At 56.4% G+C, this 9809-nt stretch overlaps 1 long non-coding RNA gene across 1 annotated transcript; it reads left to right on the top strand.

Moving 5' to 3' along the window:
- Positions 1-2153: 2153 nt before the first annotated feature.
- On the top strand, positions 2154-9764 carry LOC142069975 (uncharacterized). The gene is made up of 3 exons (XR_012665934.1): positions 2154-2424; positions 4025-4296; positions 7630-9764. It is a non-coding gene; the product is annotated as an uncharacterized LOC142069975 (long non-coding RNA).
- The last annotated feature ends 45 nt before the right edge of the window (positions 9765-9809 follow it).

The following is a 9809-nucleotide window of genomic DNA, read 5'->3' as shown; positions in this document are numbered from 1 at the left end:
AGCTGGCCACCACCTGGGTGATTTGCAGGGGGGAAGGAGGGTGCCAGCATTGTACCCATCCCCTGGGAGCTGAGGGGGTCTGGAGTACCCTCAGCTGGTTGGGGGGACATGGGCTCCTGCTGCTCTGTGCTGGTTGATAGCATATGCAGGCTTTGGCTGATCCCCAGGACAAAGCCCCGCAGCACCCTGCAAATCAAACAATTCCCCTGCCCACAGCTAAGATGCTGCTGGCCAGGGAGCCGAGACCCCACTGTCATTGCCAGGGCTGCTAATTCCCCTCAGCTCAGTCGCAGCCCAGCTGGTTAAAACATCCTCTTGCTGGACTGTGCTTAACGTGGCTGCAGAACCGAGTGCGGAGGACCGAGCATTCTCTGGTTGCAGCAGCTTTTGTCCAGCAGGCCCAGACCTTCCCAGGCATTTTGGTGTCTCGCTGTCCCTGATTTCCAGGAATGACGGTGGATCAATCTTAATAGCCCTTGCGATTTCTTTGCTGGCTCTGGGACCCCCCCCTTTCAGCCCCCCTTTTGCACCCTGCTGTACAAACCGGCTTTAAACCCCGGCTTTCCCTACTGAGGAACAAATGTAGTAGCCCAGCATGATCGCAAAGCCCTAGAATCCTGGAGACGATCAAAGAAGCTCTGAGCCCGAGAAACGTCTTCCCTGCCCCTCCTCTAAATATCAAAGGCTGCCCCCAAAATCCAACTGGGTCTTGGCCATGGATCTTGTTCCCTTGATGCCAACGGGTTTTTGGTTTGATGCAGGGCACGAGATTCCCAGCTTCCTGGGCCACTGGGCTCGGAAGGGAGCGAGGAAAAAGAGCAAGTGAAAAAAAATGATCAGCGAGAGAGAAAAGTGTGTGAAAGACAGAGAAAGAAATAAAGGGAGAGGAAAAACATTAGAAAGTGAAGGAAAGAAAGAGCATGAAAGGTAGAGGGGGGGAAAAGGAAGCAAGAACCTGCAAACTACGGAAGGAAAGGAACAAAAAAGAACAAATGAACAAACAGGAGCGCTAGATAAAGCTAGAAGGGGACAGTAACAGAAAGGACAGACTGACCTGTTAAGCAAGGTTCCACCCCAGATTCTCCATGTTGGGGGCACAGGCCCTCCCACTTCCCTTCTGGCTTGAGATCCTTTCTCCTCTGCTTGGGTTAACCATCCATAGGTGCCCCATGCTCCCCAATCCTGACCCCCTTCCCACACGCTCAGGAATGGGTAGGGGGAGGCATCTTCCTTTGCAGGGCTTCAGCTGAGCAGTGCCGTGGGTGTCTCTCCCTGGGGCGCTTTGGTTGGGGTTCTTTAAGCTCAGTCCTGAGCGTCTGTGTGTGTGTGGGGGCGGGGGTGGCGTTTGTGGAGCCGGGGCACGCACCAGAGAGAGGAACTGAACGCAGCCCAGCACCGGCTGGAGCCCAGACGCCGGCAGGTGGAGGAACATGTCCAGAACCTACTTGGATGGTGTTGTCCAGCGCTGCTCCCCGAGGGGGACGGATAAGCGCAGGGGGGCGGGTGTAGTCGCAAACCACTGCGGCCGGTTTCCTGTTGGTGTGACCAATTTTTGTAAAGCCCTTTTTTTTTTTTTTCATCCCCGTCTTCTTTCGTCGCGAGGGCTGGGCGGCTTTCTTCACTGCCATTGAGCAGCACGAGGGGCTCAGGGCAGAGACTCGGGGAACTTGTCGGGGGGGGGGATGTACGGAGGGTCACGGGGGTAAGAATCCCAGTTAGCCCTTGCAGGGCAATGGCGGTGCCATGGCTTTTAGTATTCAGGTCTGTTGATCCGTACACAGCAGCATCTAAAGAGAGCGGGGCAGAAGCAGGGCCCCCGTTGTGCTGGGGGCTGCACAGACACAAGGACAGTCCCTGCCGCAGCTGAGATCAGGGCCCTGTTGGGCGAGGCGTGCCCCCACTCTAATCACTAGACCCCACTCCCCTCCCAGGGCTTGGGATAGAACCCAGGAATTCTGACCACCAGCCCCACCCCCAACCACTAGACCCCACTCCCCTTTTAGATGTTAGGCTCGCTGCCTCTTCTATCCCTCTCCATCTGCCCATCCCTTTGCTGCAGGTTTTTGGGGTGTCACCCCTGCTCTGCGCTCCTCCAGTGCAGCCCAAGGCCTTCCCTCCCCGCAACCACATATCCTCTTCCCCCTGGTACTGGATCATCTGCTTGGCCCCTCACTCCCTCTCGGGGCCTGCTGTGCAGTGTGGCTGGGGATTGTGCAATGACCCAGCACCAGGCAACGTGGCACGGAAACCACAGGCCCTGCCCCGCCTGATTTGCCCTCCAGGTGCATCGGAGCCCAGCGCCCCGCTCCTCCACCCTGCTGAGCCACAGGGGGCGAGCTGAAGCCCCCACCACACTCCGCAGACGGGCGAAGGGTCAGGCCGGCCAGCCCGTGTAGGATGGGGGAATCGCCACTGGAATTGACGGTATGGGGGCTGTGACGCGTGGAGAAGCGGTTGTTGCTGCAGCCAGCAGAGGGCAGCAGAGCATGCACGCACACAATTGCAAACATACACAAACACAGGTATGAATCCTGCCCCACCCACACATTATTACTAACGTACACAAACACCCACACAAATCCAGCCACATCAACACACACACCTGCACAGCTATACAAACACCTGCCCACACACAAAACCCCTGCAGAACCCAATTCACACACAAACATGTGCACGGATCCATACACTCACCCCCCCCCCCCTTCCCGTCCTATACCCACACTTTGGGTCACTGCGACACTTCAGTTGGACGGGGGTGTCTATTCTCTGTCTCCCAGGGCCCGTAGGGGGAGGATTGGGGGCGTGGCCGGGGCACACTATGCTGTGGCTATTCTCTGCCCCCCGAGGGCTCATAGGGGGCGGATTGGGGACCGAGGGGGCACAATCCAATGTCAGCCAAGGGGGGGTTCGAGGTGGGGAGGGGGCTGTGGTTTCTGCACCACATGGTTCCTGGCACAGGCTCTTTGGAGAATTTGCATTTCTTGGTAGTTTTCACCCCATCACCACTTCCTGCCCAGCCCGCTCCTGCTGTGCGAGATGGTTAAGGGGGGGATGGGAAGAACCCAGGAGTCCTGGCTCCCAGCCCCAGCTGTGCTAACGTACCAGACCCCACTCTAACCCCAGAGCTGGGAAAGGAACCCAGGAGTCCTGATGCCCAGCCTCCCTTCCTCTAACCACTAGACCCCACTCCCGCCCATTTTGGGAGCCAGGACGCCTGGGTTCTATCCGGGCTCTGGGAGGGGAGTGGAGGCTACTGGTTAGAGCAGGAGGAGCCAGGACTCCTGGGTTCTGTTCTCAGTGCTGCTGTGTGACACCGGGCCTCTCTTTTCCTCCCACTTTTTGGGTATGGAGACTGCAAGCTCTTTGGGGCAGGGCCTGTCTCTCGCCTCGCCCAACAGGGCCCTGATCTCAGCTGCGGCAGGGACTGTCCTTCTGTCTGTGCAGCCCCCAGCACAACAGGGGCCCTGCTTCTGCCCCGGTTTCTTTAGGTGCTGCTGTGTACGGATCAATAGACCTGAATATTAAAAGCCATGGCGCCGCCATTGCCCTGCAAGGGCTAACTGGGATTCTATCCCTGTGACCCTCCGTGCATCCTCTCCCCCACAACAGTTCCCTCCCTGATTCTCTGCCCTGAGCCCCTTGTGCTGCTGCCCTCATCAATGGCAGTGAAGAAAGCCGCCCAGCCCTAGCGCCAAAAGAAGATGGGGGAGGGGGGGAAAGCTTTGCAAAAATTGGTCACACTAATAGGAAACCAGCCCTGGCGGTTTGCTTCTACAACCCTCCCCTCCCCCTGTCCGCCATGCGCTCCTCCGTCCCCCTTGGGGAGCTCCGTGGGGGAGCAGCAATGGAAGGAAGAATCAAGGTAGGTTCTGGAGATGTTCCTCCAGGTGCCGGTGTCTGGGCTCCAGCTGGCGCTAGGCTGCATTCACTTCCTCTCTTTGGTGCGCGCCCCGGCTCCACAAATGCCCCCCTGCTCTTTCCTTCTGTTACAAAAAAATTTTCTCTTTCTTGCCGTTTCTGGCAGTCGACGTCACTGAGCTTAAACAACCCAAACCAAACTGCCCCAGAGAGAGAGACCCACAGCGCTGCTCAGCTGGAGCCCCGCAAAGGAAGACGCCTCCCCCTACCCCTTCCCGAGCGTGTGGGAAGGAGGTCAGAATTGGGGAGCATGGAGGTGCCATGGGGCACCTATGGATGGTCAGCCCAAGCAGGGGAGAAAGGATCTCAAGCCAGAAGGGAAGTGAGAGGGCCTGTGCCCCCAACATGAAGAATCTGGGGTGGAACCTTGCTTAACAGGTCAGTCTGTCCTTCTTTCTGTCACTGTCCTATTCGAGATTTATCTAGCGCTCGTGTTTGTTCATTTGTTCTTTTTCGTTCCTTTCCTTCTGTAGCTTGCAGGTTCTTGCTTGCTTTTTTCCCCCTCTACCTTTCACGCTCTTTCTGTCCTTCATTTTCTAATGTTTTTCCTCTCCCTTTATTTCTTTCACTGCCTTTCACACTCTTTTCTCTCTCGCTGGTTATTTTTTTTCACTTGATCTTTTTCCTCGCTCCCTTCTGAGCCAAGCGGGTTCTCCTCGCGCGCAGATTTCGGGGCAGGTTTCCCTCCTGACCACCGAGTGGATTAAACACTCCCCAGGAGCATGTTATGGGTTACCCAGCAGCTCCACTGACAGGACCACGGCTGGCCCGGGAAGCTGGGAATCTTGTGCCCTGCATCAAACCAAAACCCCGTTGGCATCAAGGGAAAAAGATCCATGGCCGAGACCCAGTTGGATTTTGGGGTCGGCCTTCGATATTTAGAGGAGGGGCAGGGAAGACGTTTCTTGGGCTCAGAGCCACTTTGATCATCTCCAGGATTCTAGGGCTTTGCGATCATGCTGGGCTACTACATTTGTTCCTCAGTAGGGAGAGCCGGGGCTTAAAGCCGGTTTGTACATCGGGGAGCAAAAGGGGGGCTGAAAGGGAGGGTCCCAGAGCCAGCAAGGAAATCACGAGGGCTATTAATATTGATCCACCGTCATTCCTGGAAATCAGCGAGGGAGCAAAATGCCTGGGAAGGTCTGGGCCTGCTGGACGAAAGCTGCTGCACCCAGAGAATGCTCGGTCCTCCGCACTCGGTTCTGCGGCCACGTTAAGCACAGTCCGGCAAGAGGATGTTTTAACCAGCCGGGCTGCGACTGAGCTGAGGGGAATTAGCAGCCTTGGCAATGACAGTGGGGTCTCGTTGGCTCCCTGGCCAGCGGCATCTTGGCTGTGCCCAGGAGGATTGTTTGATTTACAGGGTGCTGCGGGGCTTTGTTGGGGCGGTGCCCTGGGGATCAGCCAAAGCCTGCATATGCTATCAGGCAGCGTCGGGCAGCGGGAGCCCGTGTCCCCCCAACCAGCTGAGGGTACTCCAGACCCCCTCAGCTCCCAGGGGATGGGTACAATGCTGGCACCATCCTTCCCCCCGCAAATCACCCAGGTGGTGGCCAGCTCTGAGACACTCCCAGGGCCCGGTCTGAGGGAGTCAGAGGGATCAGCCTGAGAGGGGGCCCCCCACCACCCACTGATAGGTGCTGTCTACCTCCACTTCCTAGCTGGGGATCCCCCTCCTCAGCAAAGCTTCCCTCCACTTGATTTCCAACAGGAAGGGGGAGGGGGTGAGTCTGGGAGCCAGGGCTCCTGGGTTTAGGCCACTCACCTCTCCCTGTTCCATCCCTCAGTTTCTCCATGGAAGAGGGATAAGGACAAAGTTGCCCCCAAAGCCCCCCAAAGGCTTCAGAGGTGGTTCTGCCAAGGAGGGCATGGCCGCAGCCAGGGCTGTGAGCTCAGGGGTGGGATCCCTGCCCCAAGGGGGGCTGCGCTGGGTAGGACAAGCAAGGAAGATGCAGCAGGGGCTGTTGCTACCTCAGCACAGGAATAAACCCCTGGGCTCAGGTGCCCGGGACAGGGCCGTCTTTACTGGCCCCTAGGGCAGGGCACAAGGGAGGGTGGGATGGTCCAGGCAGAACCACAGGCCAAGCCAGCCTGGAGCAGCCAGATAGAGCTGGTGCCCCCTAGCAGGGGACCATTCCCCACCCACCTGAGCCTACCAGTCCCTGCCCTGGGGCAGGTCGGAGCTGGCGTCCCCCAGAAGGGAAAGGCCTCATGTCCCAGTCCCTGCCATAGACCTGCATGTGTATTTAGTCAGTTTCTCTGCCTTTCATGTTCTTTTTTCTCTTGCTGGTTATTTTTTTCACTCGCTCTTTTTCCTCGCTCCCTTCCGAGCCAAGTGGGTTCTTCTTGCACACAGATTTCGGGGCAGGTTTCCCTCCTGACCACTGAGTGGATTGAACACACCACAGGAGCATATTATGGGTTACCCAGCAGCTCCACTGACAGGAGCGCGGCTGGCTCTGAAAGCCGGGAATTTCGTGCACTGCATCAAACTGAAAACCCACTGGCCTCAAGGGAACAAGATCCATGGCCAAGACCCAGTTGGATTTTGGTGGCGGCCTTCAATACTTAGAGGAGGGGCAGGGAAGACGTTTCTCGGGCTCAGAGCCACTTTGATTGTCTCCAGGATTTTAGTGCTTTGGGATCGTGCTGGTCTACTACTTTTGTTTCTCAGTAGGGAGAGCCAGGGCTTAAAGCCGGTTTGTACAGCGGGGAGCAAAAGTGGGGCTAGAAGGGGGAGTCCCAGAGCCAGCAAGGAAATCACAAGGGCTATGCAGATTGATCCACTGTCATTCCTGGAAATCAGTGGCAGCAAGGCACCAAAATGCCTTGGAAGGTCTGGGTCTGTTGGATGAAAGCTGCTGCACCTGGAGACCCCACTCCCCTCCCAGAGCGAGGGAGAGAACCCAGGAGTCCTGGTTCCCAGCTCCCCGCTCTAACCTGTAGACCCTGCTGTGACATTCCCCTCTGGTGTTATCCGGACTGGTGATCTGCTTGGTCACTCCAATCCTTGACTCTGGGAGCCAGACTTACCCTGCTCTGCTGTGAGAACCCCACTCCTGGGCTGTTCACGCACAGCCTCTGGCATGTCAGCTGCTCCTTGGATTGTGCAACTGAATGACACTAGCCAATATCTCTGGTCCCAGACACAACCCTAGGAACCTCCGTCTTGCAGTGTCCAGTTATGCCTGCTGGACATTGCAAGCTTATATGAGTTCATCAATTTAAAAAAGAAATTGATATGTACCAGGCTTGTTATCCCAAGGGGAGTCTCTGAGACGCTTCAAACCAAACGCACTGCTTCAGGTAGAATAAACAAACAGATTTATTAACTATAAAGATAGATTTTAAGTGATTATAAGTCAAAACATAACAAATCAGATTTGGTCAAATGAAATAAAAGCAAAACACATACTAAGCTGATCTTAACACTTTCAATGTCCTTACAAACTTAGGTTTCAGAGTAGCAGCTGTGTTTGTCTGTATCAGCAAAAAGAACAGGCGTACTTGTGGCACCTTAGAGACTAACGATGCGTCTCACCACAGGCTGGCTAGTTGCTCTTCAGCCAGCCTCTCCCCTTTGATCAGTGCTTCAGTCGCTTGGTGTTGTGTCTGTAGATGTAGGTGGAAGAGAGAGGAAGAGCATGGCAAATGTCTCTCTCTTTCATCATGTCCTTTCTTTCCTCTTGGCTTTGCCCCCCCCCCCTTCAGAGTCAGGTGAGCATTACCTCATCGCAGTCCCAAACTGGCTGAAGGAAACGGGGTGACTCAATCGAGAGTCCATCAGACCTGCTGCCCAGGCCAGTATCCTTTGTTCCTGTGAGGCTGGGCTGCGTTTGTCCCATACCTGCCCTGATGAGGTGTGAACTGCCTCTCTGCTCTTATTTTAAGCCACGAGGATACATTTTCAGGCTCATAACTACATACATGAAATTATAACCTATAACTTTACTATAACACTACTGTAACAACAATGCCCAGTGCATCATGAGCCTTCCGAAGACACCCGACATGACAAACTTTGCATTGGATACCACACAATCATTTTACAAGGATGAACATGGGGGTGCTGGGTGTTCCCCTGAGGTACAGAGCATCACACCCGCTCCCTTCCCAGAGCTGGATAAAGAACCCAGATGGCTGGCTTTTACCACTGGTCTTTGTGCAGCAGGACTTTGGGGAATCGGGGAGGGGTCAGAGAAGGGCAACTGGAACTATCCGAAGGCTGGAAAACCTGCCCAAGAACCAAGGACTGAAGGAGCTCGATCTTGTGAGTTTCTCCCAGAGAAGGAGACAAGCTGATTAGATCCTGGTCTGTGAGCACCTCTCTGGGGAGGAGCTTTCGGGGAGCAGAGAACTCATCAACTCAACAGACAGGGCAGAGCAAGAGCTGATTGCTGGTGGATGAAGCCAGACAAATCAAGACTGGGAATAAGGGGCAGATTTTCCCCAGGAAGGGGAATTGACTCTGGGAATCACTGCCCCAGGGACAGGGCAGAGTCTCCAGCTCTTGGAGTTTTTCTATGGAGATCAGACGTCCCTAAAAGCACCGCTCTAGCTCGACCGTCAGATCTGGGCTGGAATCTGGGATCCCTGGGTGGCGGTCTCCAGGCTGGGCAGACTGCATGGGCACAACGGTCCCTTCTGGCATGAAGATGGGCAGATCAATGAATGTACTGTAAGCAGCTGGGCAGGTGCATCGGAGCCCAGCGCCCCGCACCTGCGCCCTCCTGCGCCACGGGGGGGCGAGCTGCAGCCTCCACCACACTCCGCAGACAGGCAAAGGGTCAGGCCAGCCAGCCCTTGTAAGATGGGGGAATCGCCACCGAGGTTGACGGTATGGGGGCTGTGACACATGGAGAAGCAGTTGTCGCTGTAGCCGGCAGAGGGCAGCAGAGATGCACACACACAAACATAACTGCAAACGTACACAAACACATGCATGAATCCAGCCACACACACACATTCTTACTAACATACACAAACACCCGCACAAATCCAGCCGCCACAGCTGCTAACAGATGCAAACACAGGCACAAATCCAGCTACACAAACGCTACACAAACACACCCACCTGCACAGCCACACACACACGCACTGCCCCGGTGTCGTTGCATATGCTTTATAAAAATATGTTTACAAGTGTGAATGTGAGGTAACCAGTCACAGCCCCTTCCTCCGACGCCCCGCCCCTTCACCTGAGGCCCTGTCCCCTGCCCCACCCCTTCACCTCAGGCTCCGCCCTTGCACTGTCCCTTTCCCTGAGGCTCCGCCCTTGCCTCAGCCCCTCCCCCGAGTTCCTGCCCTTGCATTTACCTTCTCCTAGAGACTCTGCCCCTGCACTACCCCTTCCCCAGGCCCCGCCCCCGGCCTGCGTCCTCCCCTCAGACCCCGCCCTCGTGCCGCCCCCTCACCCTGAGTCCCCGCCCTCATGCCATTTCTTTCGCCCAAGATCCCGCCCCCCCTTGCTCCTCTCCGCCCCTCCCCTCTCGCTCCCCCCTTATGGCAGGTATAAAGTGAGGGATCCTGGCCCCCGGTCCGCACCCCTGGGTGCGTGGCGCGGCTCATTGTGAAGACGGGAGGACCCGGGAGGATGGAAACTAGAGCCTGGCACATGAATGAGTGGGATTGTGTTCTGTGATTGGCTGCGATGGGGGGAGACCAGGGGTGGCGCCCGCCTCTTCCCACTGCGGGGGTGGGTAAGGTGGGTTAGACAGAAAATTGTGGGGTGCTCCCCCCCTCTCGCCACAAGGCCTTGCCCCTCTCTGTGACCCTTCCCCTCCTCTCCCTCCCCCCAGACTCCGTCCCCTAGGGAGGCTGGAAGCCGGAGCCGGGTGGGGGCCAGCTGCCCAGGCCGCCCCCAGCAAGCGTACATTGGCTTCTTTCAGAGT

The sequence above is a fragment of the Caretta caretta genome, chromosome 24, assembly GCF_965140235.1.
Source record: "Caretta caretta isolate rCarCar2 chromosome 24, rCarCar1.hap1, whole genome shotgun sequence".
In the NCBI taxonomy this organism is placed as follows: Eukaryota; Metazoa; Chordata; order Testudines; family Cheloniidae; genus Caretta; species Caretta caretta.
Note: the sequence above shows the minus strand (reverse complement) of the source record. Positions and strands in the feature narration are given on the sequence as shown.